The sequence below is a fragment of the Staurois parvus genome, unplaced genomic scaffold (assembly GCF_062004578.1).
Source record: "Staurois parvus isolate SC_StPar_1 unplaced genomic scaffold, SC_StPar_1.0 ptg000362l, whole genome shotgun sequence".
Taxonomy (NCBI): Eukaryota; Metazoa; Chordata; class Amphibia; order Anura; family Ranidae; genus Staurois; species Staurois parvus.
Window position 1 is genome coordinate 10,317,968 of NW_028318158.1, and position 20,959 is coordinate 10,338,926.

The 20,959-nt window shown below is 43.2% G+C and overlaps 1 protein-coding gene and 1 long non-coding RNA gene across 2 annotated transcripts in view; one reads left to right on the plus strand and one right to left on the minus strand.

Moving 5' to 3' along the window:
* Window positions 1-20,959, minus strand: part of LOC149456432 (uncharacterized) — an 81,062-nt gene that overhangs the window by 33,665 nt on the left and 26,438 nt on the right. The gene's annotated exons all lie outside the window — the stretch shown is intronic.
* COQ8A (coenzyme Q8A) overlaps window positions 6,688-20,959 on the plus strand; it is a 133,937-nt gene continuing 119,665 nt past the window's right edge. The window contains exon 1 of the mRNA XM_089685104.1: window positions 6,688-6,710. The gene's annotated coding sequence lies outside the window, so the exon portion shown is untranslated. The remainder of the gene's footprint in view (window positions 6,711-20,959) is intronic.

The following is a 20,959-nucleotide window of genomic DNA, read 5'->3' on the forward strand; positions in this document are numbered from 1 at the left end:
TGGAACTTTTAAAGGCAAGAATCTTTACATGATATGCAAAAAACATTTTTTTTATTTACAACATATAAAATCAGGGAGACATAAAATCAATTTGATGTATATATACAGTACATCATAATAGGCCATATTTTGACACTACCCATAACTCCCAGACAGCTGCTCTTTCTGTGGCCCCAGTGTTTGTGTATCTCCTCCTGAGTTGATGCCCACCCTCCCTATGGTGGGTATGGATGGAGGGGTCTTTGTATGTTTTAACATTGGCTGGTGAATTGTCATATGTAAACATATATTGTAAGTGAATTCGTTTTTGATGCAGTGCACTGTATAGTATGTGTACTTCCATGTATGCAATTGTAATTGTTTCTTATAAATGTCCAACTTTGATTGTAGATAGAGGTCACTCCCTACTACCCCTGAAGAAGAGCAAATCAAAATGTGTCGGTTTCATCTGATCTGGGATTCTGACGTAGGACAAGCCAAGCATTATAACAGTACGTATGTACCCCAGTCTGGAAGTTAAGGGTAGTGTCATAATATGGCCTATTATCCATGGATACACAAAGTGCGGCTTAGCCCTGCCCCCCGATGCCTCTTCACAGGCTGTGATTGACAGCAGCGGGATCCAATAACTCCTGCTATTGCCTCCATGTCCAGTGAGGAGGGAGAGTGAGGGAGAGTGAGGAGAGAGCCACTGCTCTTGGATACAGCGCTTGTAGGCAGGTGCCGTCTGTACTCCCCACAGTAGGTGGTGCTTGACTGCAGCAGCAAAATAGAAAGGGGAAGGAAGTCATGAGGATATTGGTTCCTCTATGGCTTCTTGTGGTCACCTGGGAGCAGCTGTCCGATTGGATTCTGGGCCCTGCGTGATCTCCGTGGTCATCTTAGGTGAGGGCACAGCTGTTTTAGGATTGACAAGCATTGTGTTGGGACAGGTTCCCCACCTGTTAGGGACAGCACATAGCAGCAGGGAAAGGTTCCGGAGGATCAGGGAAAGTGTAGGGACTATGTTATCCTCCATGTAGAAGCCTTATGTTTGGTTGTGGACTGGCTAGGCCCATTCCTTGCTGCAGAAGCTGTTGGCATCACTTCAAGATGTGCCACGGTTTGTAAGTGGCTCCAGTCAGCCTACCCTCCAGCCTCCAACTTCCTGACAACTATGTACAAGTCTCTTTACAGCAAAACTCTTCCTGGAGATTTTTATCCTGTCTACAGCCGGCAAAAAGTGTCCCTGCAGAGAGCTCTGCTATTTCTTTGACAGTTCTTTGACAGTTCCTTGACATATACAGAGGTTGCAACAATGTATCTATTTCTATCCATTTAGGATACAGATGTTTTTATTCGGAAACAAATAGATACAATGTTGCAACCGCTGTAAATATCAAAGAACTGTCAAAGAAATAGCGGAGCTCTCTGCAGGGACACTTTTTGCCGTACTGGAATTCCTCTTCTTCATCATCATCCTCTTCTTCTTCTTTTTCTTCATCATCATCATCCTCTTCTTCTTCGTCGTCATCATCCTCTTCTTCTTCTACTTCTTCATCATCATCATCCTCTTCTTCTACTTCTTCTTCCTCATCCTCTTCTTCCTCTTCATCATCATCCTCTTCTTCTTCTACTACTACTTCTTCCTCTTCATCATCATCATCCTCTTCTTCTTCTTCTTCTTCTTCTACTACTACTTCTTCTTCCTCTTCATCATCATCCTCTTCTTCTTCTTCTTCTTCTACTTCTTCTTCCTCTTCATCATCCTCATCCTCTTCTTCTTCTTCCTCCTCATCATCATCATCCTCTTCTTCTTCTACTTCTTCTTCCTCTTCATCATCTTCATCCTCTTCTTCTTCTACTTCTTCTTCCTCTTCTTCATCATCATCCTCTTCTTCTACTACTTCTTCTTCCTCTTTATCATCATCATCATCCTCTTCTTCTTCTTCTACTACGTCTTCTTCCTCTTCATCATCATCATCATCGTCCTCTTCTTCTTCTACTACTTCTTCTTCCTCTTCATCATCATCATCATCCTCTTCTTCTTCTTCCTCTTCATCATCATCATCCTCTTCTTCTTCTACTACTTCTTCTTCCTCTTCATCATCATCCTCTTCTTCTTCTTCTACTTCTTCTTCCTCTTCATCATCATCATCCTCTTCTTCTTCTACTACTTCTTCTTCCTCTTCATCATCATCATCCTCTTCTTCTTCTTCCTCTTCTACTTCTTCTTCCTCTTCATCATCATCATCCTCTTCTACTTCTTCTTCCTCTTCTTCATCATCATCATCCTCTTCTTCTTCTTCTTCTTCTTCTTCTTCCTCTTCATCATCATCATCATCCTCTTTTTCTTCTACTTCTTCTTCCTCTTCATCATCATCCTCTTCTTCTTCTTCTTCTTCTTCTACTACTTCTTCTTCTACTACTTCTTCTTCCTCTTCATCATCATCATCCTCTTCTTCTTCTTCCTCCTCTTCATCATCCTCTTCTTCTTCTTCCTCTTCATCATCATCCTCTTCTTCTTCTTCTACTTCTTCTTCCTCTTCATCATCTTCATCCTCTTCTTCCTCTTCCTCTTCGTCATCATCATCCTCTTCTTCTTCTTCTACTACTTCTTCCTCTTCTTCATCATCATCCTCTTCTTCTTCTTCTACTACTTCTTCTTCCTCTTCATCATCATCCTCTTCTTCTTCTTCTACTTCTTCTTCCTCTTCATCATCATCATCCTCTTCTTCTTCTACTACTTCTTCTTCCTCTTCATCATCATCATCCTCTTCTTCTTCTTCTTCCTCTTCATCATCATCATCCTCTTCCACTTCTTCTTCCTCTTCTTCATCATCATCATCCTCTTCTTCTTCTTCTTCTTCTTCCTCTTCATCATCATCATCATCCTCTTTTTCTTCTACTTCTTCTTCCTCTTCATCATCATCCTCTTCTTCTTCTTCTACTACTTCTTCTTCTACTACTTCTTCTTCCTCTTCATCATCATCATCCTCTTCTTCTTCTTCCTCCTCTTCATCATCCTCTTCTTCTTCTTCCTCTTCATCATCATCCTCTTCTTCTTCTTCTACTTCTTCTTCCTCTTCATCATCTTCATCCTCTTCTTCCTCTTCCTCTTCGTCATCATCATCCTCTTCTTCTTCTTCTACTACTTCTTCCTCTTCTTCATCATCATCCTCTTCTTCTTCTTCTACTACTTCTTCTTCCTCTTCATCATCATCATCATCCTCTTCTTCTTCTTCTACTACTTCTTCTTCCTCTTCATCATCATCCTCTTCTTCTTTTTCTACTTCTTCTTCCTCTTCTTCATCATCATCCTCTTCTTCTTCTTCTACTACTTCTTCTTCCTCTTCATCATCATCATCCTCTTCTTCTTCTTCTTCTTCCTCTTCATCATCATCATCATCCTCTTCTTCTTCTACTTATTCCTCTTCATCATCATCATCATCCTCTTCTTCTTCTTCTTCCTCTTCATCATCATCATCCTCTTCTTCTTCTTCTACTTCTTCTTCCTCTTCATCCTCTTCTTCTTCTTCATCATCTTCATCCTCTTCTTCTTCTTCTACTTCTTCTTCCTCTTCATCATCTTCATCCTCTTCTTCTTCTACTTCTTCTTCTACTTCCTCTTCCTCTTCGTCATCATCATCCTCTTCTTCTTCTACTACTTCTTCTTCCTCTTCATCATCTTCATCCTCTTCTTCTACTTCCTCTTCCTCTTCGTCATCATCATCCTCTTCTTCTTCTACTTCTTCCTCTTCATCATCTTCATCCTCTTCTTCTACTTCCTCTTCCTCTTCGTCATCATCATCCTCTTCTTCTTCTTCTTCCTCTTCATCATCATCATCATCCTCTTCTTCTTCTTCTACTACTTCTTCTTCCTCTTCATCATCATCATCATCCTCTTCTTCTTCTTCTTCTTCTTCCTCTTCATCATCTTCATCCTCTTCTTCTACTACTTCTTCTTCCTCTTCATCATCATCATCTTCTTCTTCTTCTTCTTCTTCCTCTTCATCATCTTCATCCTCTTCTTCTTCTACTACTTCTTCTTCCTCTTCATCATCATCATCCTCTTCTTCTTCCTCTTCATCATCATCATCCTCTTCTTCTTCTTCTTCTTCTTCTTCTTCTTCCTCATCATCATCATCATCCTCTTCTTCTTCTTCTTCCTCATCTTCATCCTCTTCTTCTTCTACTTCTTCTTCCTCTTCATCATCATCATCCTCTTCTTCTTCTACTTCTTCTTCCTCTTCATCATCATCATCCTCTTCTTCTACTTTTTCTACTTCTTCTTCCTCTTCATCATCATCCTCTTCTTTTTCTTCTACTTCTTCTTCCTCTTCATCTTCATCCTCTTCTTCTTCTCCTTTTTGTCTTCCTCTTGCAGGTCACTGCTCATGCGCAGATTTTTTATCGGTAAAAAATCGGCCGATTTGCCCATTATTGCCGCGAAAATCGGCCGATCGGCAAAATCGGCCGATTTTTTTCCAACTTTACCGAAAAAAAAACCGGCCAAAATACCGAAAAACGGCCAAACAAATAGCCCACTAACGATCCAAAAATCGGCCAATTTTATTTTCGGCCGAAAAATCGGCCGATTTTCGACCCATCTATGGCCTGCATTAGTCCTGACCTAAAACTGATCCAGCTGAATACTGCCCAGGCTGCTCTTCAGCCTGTCTAACAAAAAAAAAATTTAGCTAGCTCCCCCTAGCTAAATAGTGATTTCTATGATTGGTCATAGTGATCACTTGACACCCCAACCAATCAGAGCAGCCAGGTATCGAGCATTGTGATCCACTGTGTTCACCTGACACAGGATGGGGGCACACCAACATGCATGTACAGGTCGGCGTACAAGTGCTCATGTCGCAGCCCAGCAGAAAATGTACTACTGCTGAACAGCAGGTGGTTAATAGTAAAATAAATAAATAAAGTCAAAAGAAAATAGGGGAGTGGGCATTATAGAATGACAAGGGTGGGGTTTATGAACCATACGGAAGGTACCATGAGCAACAGGGCTCTCCCTGTTGTACATCTTTATCGCTGCACATGGTTTGATACACATTTGGGAGAGTTCACTGAAACTGGAGCAGACAGAATCAGCTTCTAGCTTCAGATTTTTTAGTTAAGCTTTGAAAATAAAATCTAGAAGTTGATTGGTTGCCATGCACCTCTGTTCCAGATTCTGTCACGCACCTCTGTTCCAGATTCTGTCTGCTCCAGTATTAGGAAACCCCTCTCATTCCCTGGAAATATTTATTGCTTAACTATGTTTGTATTGGTGATATACAGCTGTAGGGGAAGATGATGGTGATATACCAATCATTGCTATTATTAATAATAACTTGGGTCTGGAGCAGCTCATGCATGTTCTGAAACACCTTTACAGCTCTGGAAAGCAGTCTTGGCTTGAGTCCCAGCAAGTGGGGTAAACAGCGCCTGTTTTTTGGACAGGAACCATCAAATGTGACATACATGACCTTGTGGGTGAGAGGAAAAGCTTGTCCAGATACAGATTACTGGAAGATGAAATTGAACCTAAAAGTGAAGAAGCTGTAGAGAAAAGATTTGTTTTTTTTCATTATGCACAGTGGTGTTTATTGCTCATTCCTAATGATTTGGCTTGTGTAACTAATTATTATTATTATTATTATTATTAATTATTATACAGGATTTATATAGCGCCATAGTGGTTTGCTCAGTGCTTGACAATACAGTAACAATACAGTTCAATACAAAAGTGAATTGAGGGCCCTGCTCCTTGGAGCTTACAATCTAGGAGATTATACTGTATGTTTGTATAATATACATTTTACAGAATAAAATAGATATTTTTATGTACATTGACACTGGTTGGATTTTTTAAATTAACACAGGTCAAAGCACAAAAAGATTTAAGAAAACTAGAAAAAAAGTGCTTTAACAGTTAATTTAGATGTGACCCTTCACTTGAGTTGTGGATACAAAATGTATCCCCCTGAGTCTTTTTAAATTGGAAACCACTGATCTAGAGAGATAGCGTCTCATCCAAAATGAAGAAAAAAAGTTATATTCCTCTTGGCGCCGTTGGTACGCAAATATGCGGCCTCTCGGCGCGTGGGCCTTGATGTAGAGAGGATGCATATTTGCATACCAGATGTAAACAAACATGTGCCAAGAGCGCGCACCCTCACAGTTACCGGCGACTATTGGAAAGCTCCCGCTTATCGCTACTTGCAATCAGAAGCTTTCCAATCATATGACCCCTATGACAGCCAATCACGGCGGTCACATAATCATAAACCCTGCTCCACCTCCTGGCATTACAAATCCCTTAAAGGGCTGGAAGACATGGCACCAATGGGGTTAAGTTGGGAGTCCAGAGTCCATTGGCTTATATACTGTACATATTTGTTATCCCTTGCAGTGATTTATTAGGCATGCTGCTAAGCTGATTTTGTATGTACAGTAGATGGGAGTGTTGACCGGCAGTGGAGTATTTAGACTTTGTGTGTTCACTTTTAGATTGTTTATTTATTTATTTTTAGCTTTCAAGGCTACATGTAACAACAACAAATCTCTGGTATGCTGCTCATCATGTATCCGCTCACAGGTTTAGTTACATTAGGTAACTCTGAACTGCGGACAAACAGCTATATAAATACAGAGGTGCAATACAAATATGGGAGCTTTGCAATTCAGCCAGCCAGTCTTGAGATCTACACAGCTCTGCCCCACAGCAAAGGCAGGTCAGTGAACCCATTTTTCTATATTGCAGTAAATCAATACAGCCTAGACCTCCCCACCCCCAGCCTGTGAGTCAATAGTGAAAGAGCAGCAGGATACTAATGAGTCGTCCTTCTGCTCTCTTCTCCTGTCCGCATGTTTACTGTTAAAGTGGAAATAAACCCACTTTTGTAGCTTTTACCAACAGGTAAGATTACAACGAAGCTTACCTGTAGGTAAAATGAATCCTAGATTGTAAGCTCCAAGGAGCAAGGCCCTCCTATCCCTCTTGTATTGAACTGTATTGTTGCTGTATTGTCTCCCGTTATATTGTAAAGCGCTGAGCAAACTGTTGGCGCTATATAAATCCTGTATAATAATAATAATATCTCCTAAACATGCACTGCGATGCATACTAGAAAATTATGACATTACCTCCCAGGGGATATTTTTTTTCACAAGTTGCGGTTTACTACCGCTTTAACAGGTGCATGTAGCACATCTGATTGGCTCCCCCCTTGACCAGCCAGAGTTGCTGTATAGAGGATTACAGGAGATTGATTGATTGCATTTAAATATACATTTATCGTTGTGTTAATGAATACATTATGGTAATAAGTGGTATGTTTTATTCCTCCCTGGAATTCACTTGCCCTCCAGAGGATTTACCCCCCTTAATGACCAGGCCTGCCTTCCAGAGGATTTACCCCCCCCCCCCCCCCCCTTCCTGACCAGGCCATTTTTTGCGATACGTCGCAGTTACTTTAACTGACAATTGCAGTCATGCAATTCTGTACATAAATGATGTCATTTTTTCCGAGCTTTCTTCCCGTGGTATTTGATCACCTCTGCGGTTTTTATTGTTTGCTCTATAAACAAAAAAAAGACTGACAATTTTGAAAAAAAATATATATTTTTGACTTTTTGCTATAAAACATATCCAATAAATGTTTTTTTTAAAATCCCAATAATTGTATACTAAATGGTTTATGTGAAAGTTATAGCATCTACAAATGGCGGTATATATACTGGAATTTTTAATTTATATACTAGTAATATCGGCGATCAGCGACTTACAGGGGGAACTGATTAACTGCCACTGACATCCCCAGCGATACTAATACAGTGATCAGTACTAATAAAAAGCACTGACACTGTACTAATGACATTGGGCAGGAAGGGGTTAACATCTGGGGCGATCAAAGGGTTTGTGTGTTTTACATAGTGTGCTGTTTTACTTTGAAGACATGCTGCTTTGTATCTCTCTGTACAGCAGAGAGATACAAAGCAGCATGTCCATGCTGAAAGGAGAGAGACCTGTGTTGTCTCTCTGATTGACATCCCCAGCCGCCAATAGCAGCACGGGTAGGGCGGTGCATGCGTGCACCCTCTACATTGAACTGTAAATCACACATATATATATAAATATGTGTGTGATTTTGCGCAGCTGTGCCGCTCTGTAGCAGTATTTCTGGGCAGGGCAGAGGGCAAGTGGTTTTTTTTCTACTTTTGATAGAGCGGGGAAGAGTTAGAACTCCTGTGATATTTGTATTACTGTCTAGTCCCCATTGGGGTGATCTTTCTACCATTACAGTTAGTGAAGGTTGTAGCAATTGTGCATACAGAGATGGACGCGGTCATCCATCTTGCTAAGGATCCTCCATCTTGTATCATTTCTACTCCCAAACCAGCTTCCATCCAATTTCCCCCCTCCCTCAGGAATGTGGTCTGTATGATGCCAGAGATCACAGACACAGTGGGAGAGTTCCATGGTTATAAATCCCAAACTACCAAACTAGCTGGTGCCCGGGTGTCTGTTAGCTTCTCAATCTGAGATATCATAAAACCATAAACCAGTCCTTCACTGGGCTTCAAAGACATTCTAGCTAGCTGTAAAATAGACTCACACTTAAAACCCCCTTTTCCATATAATTTTATATCTAGAAATATGGAAGACTTACAAGGAAACCAGGCATATATTCAGATCGGTCACTTTAATACAAGTCGGTTGATATATTACACCCCCTAGCTGAAATCTACAGGAGAGCAGAAAATAATATCTCCTTAACCATCCCAAGCAGGTATGTCATATTTAATATCTAGACATTCAGCAGATGCTTCTGCATATTAATCTACTAGTGGCAAGGCTGCTACATGCACCGAGGGTAAGTTATGGATCATGATATAAACTGCAAGGGATTTTGGTTCTAGCTTGGGTCTCCACCTGCAACACCCTCCCCAAATGAGGCGATTGGTTCTCTGCTTCAAGGAGACACCCTGCTGAGTTCCTAAAAAAGCTGTTATGCTTAGAGCAGAGAGTTAGTTAAGTGGAGTAGGTCATGTTGAAGTTGAAGAATCCTCCCTTTTGAACATCGGAACCAACTTTGGGAGATAAGGCACCCTTTTGGCTCAGGAAACCTGATCTGCTTAACCCAGGACTTTTGGCAAGTACTCTATCGCTCTAAACTTCTTTCTGTTATCTCTTTGCTGTCTTATTGCTCTCTGTATATTTATATATAGATATTGGCTACATCTTTTTCTGTAAATATTTTTATTGCACCCTTTTGACCTTTTAGTAATAAATCTTGAAAGTGTTGAACTGTTTCTAAAGCTCTTTAATGCAAACTAAGAATCCCTGTCTCTGAAGAGCGCTACTGTGTGTTTTAAAACGTCTGCATACATCTGTCTGCGGTGACATTGTGTATTCAAACGATTATTCAAACATCATAGTGTTATTGCTAATATTGCCAAGTTTCCTCTTTCTCTGTACAAAAAGGTGGTGGTGGCAGTGTGAAGGGTTAATTGCGTAATTAACCTGATCCAGTAACAATTGCTCTCAGGCTGCAGGCACACAGATTGTGGTCCATTAGCTGGAAAATCTTTGTGCAGGGTGCAGCTGGGCGTCGCATTGTTACGCACGTGACAGCGCGGTTTTAGATTGGCTAGTCTTTCGGTCACGAGTTTGCTGAGAATGGCTGGGGTCTGACGCCGCGATCGTCACAAAGGTCAGATGGACTGTGTATCTGTGTGCATGCAATCTCCAGTTGGCCAGGTGGACCAGGCATCTCTGTATGGCAGGGGGATTGGGGAACAGGAGTTTTTAAAGGTGCCTTGGTAGACAAGGGGTTAAAGCAACCCTGTCGCTAGGAGAAAAAAAAGCACCCTGGTAATGAAGACTAACCATTCTTGACACCTAGATGCCCAGGCCAAATTTATCAGCATTGGCATTCTTAACTTAAAATAGAATTCAAGGATAAACGTAGCTAATTTTAGAAATGCTCCCTCCCCCTCCTAACTCCTGTTCTGATTACCTGTATAGGAAAGATTCATATACTTACCTATTCTCAGCCCACTCCATTCACATGATCTCTCCTGTGTCAGGCTAGGTTCACACCTATGCAGGTTGCGTTTCAGCTGTTTTCAGCTGTTTGCATTTTGCGTTCCTTCATTTTTGCCGCTTATTTTATGCGCTTGGCTTTTTTTTTCATTTTTTAAAATTTTTCTTGTTGCTAGGAAGATTTAAACACATCAAATACACATAAAAAATGTGGCAAAAATGCAGCAAAAACGCAATACAAGTTTTTCTGCACCATTTCCACAGAATCAAAAACACAACTGTGTTCAAAAAAGTCCCTGACCTTTTCCACAAAACGCACCGGGTGGAAACACACAGATGTGAACATGTCCCATAGGAAATCATGTTAAATGGACCATACTGCATTTCTGAAAAACACAAAACGCTGCAGAAAATGCTTAGGTGTGAACCTAGGGTCAGTCAGCGCCAGCTGCAGGAGAGAGGAGCGAGAGCTCCAACAATGTCTGGTTGTGGTAACAGGAGATGTGAGGACACAGTGCAGCATGGGGGGCTAATGTATCAGGCAGTACCAATTGATGGTTGCAGGACACAGATGACTGTGGACCACCAGACAAGGATCAGAAGCCGGACGTTCAATGAGAAGGCGGGAGCGAAGCCAGGACACAAGCCATCAACAGTCAGACAGCGAAGTACAGGAACCTGAGGCAGGGATACAAGCCAAGGTCATTTCACAGCCAGGCAGTGCGGTACCTGATTTGGTATCAGGAAGCAAGATACAGAATCCAAACACAGGCCAAGGTCACAACAGGGAGACAGCAATCCAAACACCTGGCAAGCTAGGTCGTCAGTGGGAGGGCAAAACAAATCAGATCACAGGTAAGTCAGGAACTAGGTGAAGACCACTCCGCAATCTATTCATGTCACAATCCAGCTTAAATAGGCTGTTTGGTGTCAGTACTGGTACAGAGGGTGCAAATGCGCTTACGCACGCGCTGCTTAGTGTGCACACTAATACGTTAATAAAAATATAAATAACTGCGCTTAAATATAATAAAAAATTAAACAAGTGAATATGAACAAAAAGCAGCTAGCAAATAAAGGCAATATCACAAATAATAAACTAGAGAAAATGCAGCGCTAATAAAAGAAAATAATATGATGGTAAAGTCCATTACAACTTGAAAAGTCCTGAAAACATAATAAAACAAAAACTGTAGGAGACTGATCTTGACCATATACACCAACACCATACACCCGGAAAAAGATGGCCCCTTACTGGACACTTTGACCACATAAAGCGGTCAGTATGAGCAGTGTGATGAAGAGTAGATATGATGAATGTTTTCAATGGATATCGTCTCCCGGATGGAATAATGGCTCCGTGATGGAAAATCCCCAATAGTACCGGTCAGTAAGCACCATATAATGGGGACTCAAAACCGCAGGTGATCCACAAAGGAAATCCTCTTGCACATATAAAATGAGCTTTCCACTTTAAGAATGGTTATACTTCCAATAATCTCCCATTCAATGGTCAATAAAGGAATATAGAACAGAAAAAAAACTCATAGTGTAGTAATTAATCAAAACTTTGGCCAATTTATTAAAAGATCCATGTACATCAACAGTCACACTCCAAACTCCACTATGGTGAAGACCAAAGAGCTGTCGAAGGACACCAGAAACAAAATTGTAGACCTGCATCAGGCTGGGAAGACTGAATCTGCAATAGGCAAGCAGCTTGGTGTGAAAAAAATCAACTGTGGGAGCAATAATTAGAAAATAGAAGACATACAAGACCACTGATAATCTCCCTATATCTGGGGCTCCACGCAAGATCTCACCCCGTGGGGTCAAAATGATTACAAGAACGGTGAGCAAAAATCCCAGGACCATACGGGGGACCTAGTGAATGACCTGCAGAGAGCTGGGACCAACGTAACAAAGGCTACCATCAGTAACACACTACGCCGCCAGGGACTCAGATTCTGAAGTGCCAGACGTGTCCCCCTGCTTAAGCCAGTACATGTCCGGGCCCGTCTGAAGTTTGCTAGAGAGCATTTAGATGATCCAGAAGAGGATTGGGAGAATGTCATATGGTCAGATGAAACCAAAATAGAACTGTTTGGTAGAAACACAACTCGTCGTGTTTGGAGGAGAGAGAATGCTGAGTTGCATCCAAAGAACACCATACCTACTGTGAAGCATGGGGGTGGCAACATCATGCTTTGGGGCTGTTTCTCCGCAAAGGGACCAGGACGACTGATAGCCAGTAGCCAGACCTGAACCTTGTAGCTCTCCCCATTGTGTCTTTTCCCCTATGCTAGCATTGTGTCCACAGTAGCACTTGCGTAGGCAGGGCAGAGTAGGACTGGCCATAGAGGGATTACTTTGACGCAGTTGGCCAGCTTAAACATGTATTGCAATATGTGTGAACCAAATATCCCTATTTGTTGCATAGTTTGCTTGAAAGGGTATATACCAGTGTGCAGAGGGTCCTTCAGAATTTCTAGAGTTAATGTGGTTACACCCCTTTAGCACCTGATGGATAAATGCATGCACTAGCTGTATGGATTTGAGCACAGGGATCTCTTGTTTGTTGATCCATGTACAGGACACAATGAATGGGGCCATGTATCATCAGATTTTGAGTGCAAACCTCCTTCCATCAGCAAGGGCATTGAAGATGAAACGTGGCTGGGTCTTCCAACATGACAATGATCCCAAACATACCGCCCGGGCAACGAAGGAGTGGCTTAGTAAGAAGCATTTCAAGGTCCTGGAGTGGCCTAGCCAGTCTCCAGATCTCAACCCCATAGAAAACCTTTGGAGGGAGTTCAAAGTCCGTGTTGCCCAGCAACAGCCCCAAAACATCACTGCTCTAGAGGAGATCTGCATGGAGGAATGGGCCAACATACCAGCAACAGTGTGTGCCAACCTTGTGAAGACTTACAGGAAACGTTTGACCTCTGTCATTGCCAACAAAGGATATATAACAAAGTATTGAGATGAACTTCTGATATTGACCAAATACTTATTTTCCACCATAATTTGCAAATAAATTCTTTCCAAATCAGCCAATGTGATTGTCTGGATTTTTGTTTTTGCATTTTGTCTCTCATAGTTGAGGTCTACCTATGATGCCAATTGCAGGCCTCTCTCATCTTTTTAAGTGGGAGAACTTGCACAATTGGTGGCTGACTAAATACTTTTTTGCCCCACTGTATGTGCAGAGTCCAGCAGCAGTAGGTGAGCAATCTGTCTCTGGAGGAAAACAGCAGTCCCTCTGTGTTCAGCTCTGAATCCCCCGTCAAGAGAGAGAGCCAGTCCCTTGCTGTAGAGTATATCTGCTTTCCCAGCATTCTCCTTGTTTGCCAGATGTCTGGTAGCTGTAGTTCAATCAGCACTCAGGAATACAGGATGTATAGACTATAGGACTACAGATCCCAAGATCCTCTGCTGTCAGAAGAACTGGATCCACTCTACTCACAGGAAGTGATAGAGCAGTCCCAGTACCGGGGCACTAGGGGGAGAAGAATTAACCATATATATGCAGTATTAGTATATATGCTGCCTCTGATCTTTGCTCTTTTGCAGATACACTGGTCAAAAAATCTTCAGCATCCGAAACTTAAAGTGTTACTAAACCCACAGCAGTAAAATCAGTCTGTATATGCAGTAAAGCATGCTTGTTATATTCACTGTGCAACCTAAGGGATTGAAGTCTTCAACCCCAGCCATGCTGTACTTAGCTTTCTGGGCACATAGCAAAAAAAGTTTCACTTTTCAGTCCAATTTCTGAAATTCAAGGTTGAAGTTATATCATTGTACTGACCACGGCTTGCCTTTGGAATCAGTTTAACGGGTGTTTATCCTTCCACAACTGGGGGCCAGTGTTGTTCCTTTGGAGCCATAAAGTGTCCAGGTCCATAGCCTACTTTTGGAATTCGCACTGCGCATTTGACCCATCTATATCTGGGGATCATTTTGGTGGTAAGAGGCAGAATCTTTGGGCGTTGGTGATGGCGGATCCCTTTTATCTCCCTGACCAGCCTGACCAGATTGAAGCATTTATGACATTATTGATGTCCCAGTGAAGAGGGGCTTATTTCATCTTTATCATATATGAATTAGACTTCTATTCCATCTACTTATTTGCTATAGTTATTTGAAGCGCCACACCCTCATGTTTTTTGTTTTGTGTATTGTTGTCTGCAATGCTCTGGTGGCTGCTCATGGTTTTTTATTGATTTATTTATGTTAAACAGTTATATTATACATCATAGCGCAGAATTGTTTAAGTAATTTTCTGCATGGCAGTATAATGCCTGAACTCAGCCCTTGTGGTCAAACTGAAATGTTTCTATAATTCAAAAAGCAACACATTGTTATTCCCAGGGCAAAGAATATGGAAGTGCAAAGAAACCAAAAGAAGACAAACTGACTTCTTACCGGCTATTGCAAGTTAAAGTGGTTGTAAACCCATCACGTATACCCAGTGTAGTGCCTGGTCTCAGGTGATACACAGAGATGAAACATATCCTCCTGCATCAGTTGTGCCTGTTTATCTGCGGCCTTGTCTTCTTTACATCCATTCAAAGTACAGAATTTACATGGCATTTCTCAGCTTCAGAAGGCAGGGGCAGGATCTTATGTAACACACTGCACAGTATAGAGTACAGAGCTGAGCATAAGCTGAGACCTGAGTGGAAGGAATGGATACACCTCCTCTACACAGTCTAATAGGGCAATATGCACAGCTGAGGCTATCAATAACCTTCTGTGGACTGGAGGGGGGCAGGGCTGTCTCCCAGGATTCTGTTGTGGTGGCATAAACTACCAGAAGTGACTCATTAAGATAGCAGAGGAATGATAAAGCAGAAAAAAATCACAATATGTGCTTTGGGTTGAGGCAAGGTCACACTATAGAAGGATATGCTTCGTTCATTTTTCATTTCAGGGGTTTACAACCACTTGAATGCAGATCATTACTTTCTATTTAAAAGGACAGACTAGTTTCATTTTGAAAAAATATTATCTTACGTTGTCTCAGTAGCTGGGGAGGCCAATTGCTTAAAGACAGTGTAGCTTTTCTCTGCGTACCCTATGTACAGCACCCTACTGGCCTCTCCCACTAGCTATGTTTTGCCTGCACTGCATACAGGGGCACTGAGACTCAGTGATAAGGTATGTAATGATAATGTAAACGTTTTTAATTAAAAATATCATTAGCATATTATGGAGAGGGGAAAGTAGGAACCATGGAAGGCAAAATGTAAGCAGATTAAACTTCAGTTTTAAGTCTTCCTACCTTTGGGAGATCCTTTCATTTAGTACTCTTTTAGAACTAAGAACATAAAAAAAATTATAAATATCCATTGGTATTTCCTATGTTAAAATCTACAGAACAGAAGCAGGTACATCATCTAAAATAAAGTTTGCTTTGTAATACTGTATATATATATATATATATATATATATATATATATATATACAGTGAGGAACAGAAGTATTTGAACACCCTGCGATTTTGCAAGTTCTCCCACTTAGAAATCATGGAGGGGTCTGAAATTCACATTGTAGGTGCATTCCCACTCTGAGAGACAGAATTTAACAAAAAAAAATTCAGGAAATCACATTGTATGATTTGTAAAGAATGTATTTGTCTTGCACTGCTGAACAGAAGTATTTGAACACCTGAGAAAATCAGTGTTAATATTTGGTACAGAAGCCTTTGTTTGCAATTACAGAGGTCAAACGTTTCCTGTAGTTCTTGACCAGGTTTGCACTGCAACAGGGATTTTGGCCCACTCCTCCACACAGATCTCCTCTAGATCTGTCAGGTTCCGGGGCTGTCGCTGAGCAACATGGAGTTTCAGCTCCCTCCAAAGATGTTCTATTGGATTTAGGTCTGGAGACTGGCTAGGCCACTCCAGAACCTTGATATGCTTCTTACGGAGCCACTCCTTGGTTATCCTGGCTGTGTGCTTCAGGTCGTTGTCATGTTGGAAGACTCAGCCACAACCCATCTTCAAAGCTCTGACTGAGGGAAGGAGGTTGTTGCTCAAAATCTCACAATAAATGCCCCCATTCATCCTCTCCTTAATACAGTGCAGTCGTCCTGTACCCTTAACAGAAAAGCACCCCCAAAGCATGATGTTACCACCCCCATGCTTCACAATAGGGTTGGTGTTCTTAGGATGCAACTCATCCTTCTTTTTCCTCTAAACACGACGAGTGAAGTTTGGACCAAAAAGTTCTACTTTGGTCTCATCTGACCACATGACTTTCTCCCATGCCTCCTCTGGATCATCCAGATGGTCATTAGCAAACTTCAGACGGGCCTGGACATGTGATGACTTGAGCAGGGGAACCTTCCGTGCAATGCATGATTTGAAACCATGACGGCGTAGTATTCTACCAACAGTTACCTTTGAAACTGTGGTCCCAGCTCTCTTCATGTCATTGACCAGCTCCTCCCTTGTAGTTCTGGGTTGATTCCTCACCTTTCTTATCATCAGTGATACCCCACGAGGTGAGATCTTGCATGGAGCCCCAGTCCGAGGGAGACTGACAGTCGTCTTTAGCCTCTTCCAATTTCTAACAATTGCTCCAACAGTTGATCTATTTTCACCAAGCTGCTTGGCAATTGCCCTGTAGCCCTTTCTAGCCTTGTGGAGGTCCACAATTTTGTCTCTGGTGTCTTTTGACAGCTCTTTGGTCTTGCCCATGGTAGTATTTGGTGTCTGACTGACTGTGGGGTGGACAGGTGTCTTTAAAGAGCTCAGACAGGTGCTACTAAGTTAGATTAATGAGTGGAGTAGAGGTGGACTTTTTAAAGGCACAGTAACAGGTCTTTGATAGACAGAATTCTTGCTATTTCTTAGGTGTTCAAATACTTATGTTCAGCAGTGCAAGACAAATAAATTCTTTAAAAATCATACAATGTGATTTCTTGAATTTTTTTTTTAATTTTGTCTCTCAGAGTGGGAATGCACCTACAATGTGAATTTCAGACCTCTCCATGATTTCTAAGTGGGAGAACTTGCAAAATCGCAGGGTGTTCAAATACTTCTGTTCCTCACTGTATATATATATATATATATATATACACAGTTGCAAGAAAAAGTATGTGAACCCCTTGGGATTACGTGGAGTTTTGCATGAACTGGGCATAAAATGTGCTCTGAACGTCATCTAAGTCACAACAATAGAAGAACACAGTCTGCTGAACATAATACTACACAAACATTAGATGTTGCCATGGTTTAATTGCACATAACATGTAAACATTCACAGTGCAGGGAGGAAAAATTATGTGAACCCTTGGACTTAATAACTGGTTGACCCTCCTTTGGCAGCAATAACCTCAATCAAACGTTTCCTGTAGTTGCAGATCAGACCTGCACAACAATCTGGAGTAATTTTGGACCACTCCTCTTCACAAAACTGTTTCAGTGTAGCAATATTCTTGGGATGTCTGGTGTGAATCGCTCTCTTAAGGTCAGCATTTCAATCGAGTTGAGGTCAGGACTCTGACTGGGCCACTCCAGAAGGCGCATTCTGTGCTGTTGCAGCCATTGTTTTGTTGAATTACTTGTATGCTTTGGATCATTGTCCTGTTGCATCACCCATCCTCTGCGGAGCTTCAGTTGGCGGACAGATGGTCGTATGTTTTCCTGCAAAATGTCTTGATAAACTCCGGAATTCATTTTCCCATCAATGACAACAATCTGTCCAGGCCCTGAGGCAGCAAAGCAGCCCCAAACCATGATGCTCCCTCCGTCATGTTTTACAGTGGGGATGAGGTTTTGATGTTGGTGTGCTGTGCCTTTTTTTCTCCACACATAGTGTTGCGTGTTCTTCCCAAACAACTCAATCTTGGTTTCATCTGTCCACAGTATATTTTGCCAGTAGTGCTGTGGAACATCCAGGCGCTCTTTTGCAAACTTAAAACGTGTTGCAATATTCTTTTTGGACAGCAATGGCTTCCTCTGTGGTGTCCTCCCATGTACTCCATTCTTGTTTAATGTTTTCCTTATTGTAGATGTGTCAACAAAAATGTTAGCATGTGCCAGAGATTTCTGTAGGTCTTTAGCTGACACTCTGGGATTCTTCCTTACCTCATGCAGCATTCTGCGCTGTGCTCTTGCAGTCATTTTTACAGGACGACCATGCCTAGGGAGAGTAGCAACAGTGCTAAACTTTCTCCATTTGTAGACAGTCTGTCTTACCATGGACACATGAACATCAAGGCTTTTGGAGATACTTTTGTAACCCTTTCCAGCTTCATGCAAGTCAACAATTCTTGGTCGTAGGTCTTCTGAGAGCTCTTTTCTGCGAGGCATGGTTCACATCAGACAGTGCTTCTTGAAACCAGTAAACCCAAAACAGGTGTGTGTTTTTTAAGGGCAGGACAGCTGTCAGCAACACATCCAATATCATCACACTGATTGGAGTCAAGGTTGGCTCACTCTGGGCTCCAATTAGCTCTGGGAGATGTCATTAAGCTAGGACCTCACATACTTTTTCTTCCCTGCACTGTGAATGTTTACATGTTATGTGCAATTAAACCATGGCAACATCTAATGTTTGTGTAGTATTATGTTCAGCAGACTGTGTTCTTCTATTGTTGTGACTTCTTAGATGATGTTCAGAGCACATTTTACGCCCAATTCATGCAAAACTCCACGTAATCCCAAGGGGTTCACATACTTTTTCTTGCAACTGTGTATATATATATATATATATATATATATATATATATATATATATATATATATGGTGGGCATTGTTTCTTTCCCATTAAATCCTCTTCATGTAATTGTCCTCTGGGAAGTGTTATGGAAAAATGTTACAGTGATAGTGAATACATGGCAGAGATCCAGAACACACACATTTATACAGGAACACCCGCATGGCATAACGTTTAATGTGTTTATCGCACATGCCAAGGTGTGTCCACATTCTGCTGCCTGGTTTCCTCATTCATACTATTCTATTACATCCCCTTCACTTTTTGTTTTTTTTTTTGTGTTTTTTTTTTTTTATAGACAAGCAATGTATACCTTGTTAAACAATTACTGTGTTTTGTTTTGTTTTTATATGGGTTATATAGCAGTATCATCTCTATACATAGTAAGGGATGCAAAAATGAGTTGCCCATCAAATTAAAGCTGCAGTTTAGGTATGGAATATTTTACATAGTAACATTGGGTCCAGAATCAAGGAGCTGCACTGCTGCTTGAGAAAATGCAAAATGTTCCCTGAATAGCCCCCATGCCGACCGAGTGACCTTCAATGTTCACTAAACAGGAGGGTAACCCCTCGGGACTCAGAAACTAGTGGTGATCACTGAAGTAGTAGTGCCTGCTACAGTGATTTCCAGCTTTCATAGGGATCCCACATTTATGGCACATACAGTCAGGGGCGTATTTGCCGCAAGGCAAACAAGGCATTTGCCTAGAGCGGCACTCTTCAGGGGGGCGGCAGGGCGGAAGTGCCCCCCCCTTTCCCACGGAAGGGACACTTCTGTAGGAAAGGGACAGGGGCAGGGCCGCCATGGCTGAGGGTACAGCAAGGACAGTCACCTGGGCCAAGGAACTGGCTGCAGAGGAGAGCGGAGTGGTGGGCGGATCATCGGTGAGCGCTCTGAGCACGTGAGGGGCAGGGCCCGCTGTCAGTGTGCCGGGATGTGCAGGAAGGCCAGAAGGTGCCAGCGAAGGAGGAAGCAGAAGACGACGAAGTCAGGGTGGAGGAGCCCATCCGCTCTTTTGCAGCCGCCGCCGGAGATCCTGGGGGAGAAGGGACACAGGCACCCGTCCTGGAGTGATGCTGACACCATCTGGAGGAGCCGCTGCTGGACAGGTAAGTGCTTGGAGGATTGGTGCTTCCCCACTCCCGTCTCACTGTCCCCCAGATACACTTCCCCCCACCTGTTCCACTTCCCCCTCCTGTCCCCCACATTGTCCCACTACCCCCCATCTGTCCCACCTGTCCCTCTGTGCTCCTCCTGTCCAGCTGCCCCTCACCTGTCCCTCTGCGCTCCTCCTGTCCAGCTGCCCCTCACCTATCCCTCTGCGCTCCTCCTGTCCAGATGCCCCTCACCTGTCCCGCTGTGCTCCTCCTGTCCAGCTGCCCCGATCCTGTCCCATGCCCCCCGTCACTCTGCCCCTCACCTATCCCTCTGCGCTCCTCCAGTCCCACTGCCCCTCAATATCCTTCTGCGCTCCTCCTGTCCCTCTGTGCTCCTTCTCCTGCCCCACTGCCCCTCACCTGTCCCACTGCTCTCCTCCTGTCCCACTGCCCCTCACCTGTTCCACTGCGTTACTCCTGTCCCGCTGCCCCGATCCTGTCCCATGCACCCCCGTCGCGCTGCCCCCCATCTGTCACTCTGAGTTCCTCCTCTCCCCCTGCCCCTCACCTGTTCCACTGCGCTACTCCTGTCCCGCTGCCCCACTCCTGTCCCTTTGCGCTCCTCCTGTCCCGCTGCCCCGATCCTATCCCATGCCCCCTGTTAAGCTGCCCCCCACCTGTCCCTCTGCGCTCCTCCTGTCCAGCTGCCCCTCACCTATCCCTCTGCGCTCCTCCTGTCCAGATGCCCCTCACCTGTCCCGCTGTGCTCCTCCTGTCCAGCTGCCCCGATCCTGTCCCATGCCCCCCGTCACTCTGCCCCTCACCTATCCCTCTGCGCTCCTCCAGTCCCACTGCCCCTCAATATCCTTCTGCGCTCCTCCTGTCCCTCTGTGCTCCTTCTCCTGTCCCACTGCGCTCCTCCTGTTCCACTGCGCTCCTCCTGTCCCACTGCCCCTCACCTGTCCCACTGCTCTCCTCCTGTTCCACTGCCCCTCACCTGTTCCACTGCGTTACTCCTGTCCCGATCCTGTCCCATGCACCCCCGTCGCGCTGCCCCCCATCTGTCACTCTGCATTCCTCCTCTCCCCCTGCCCCTCACCT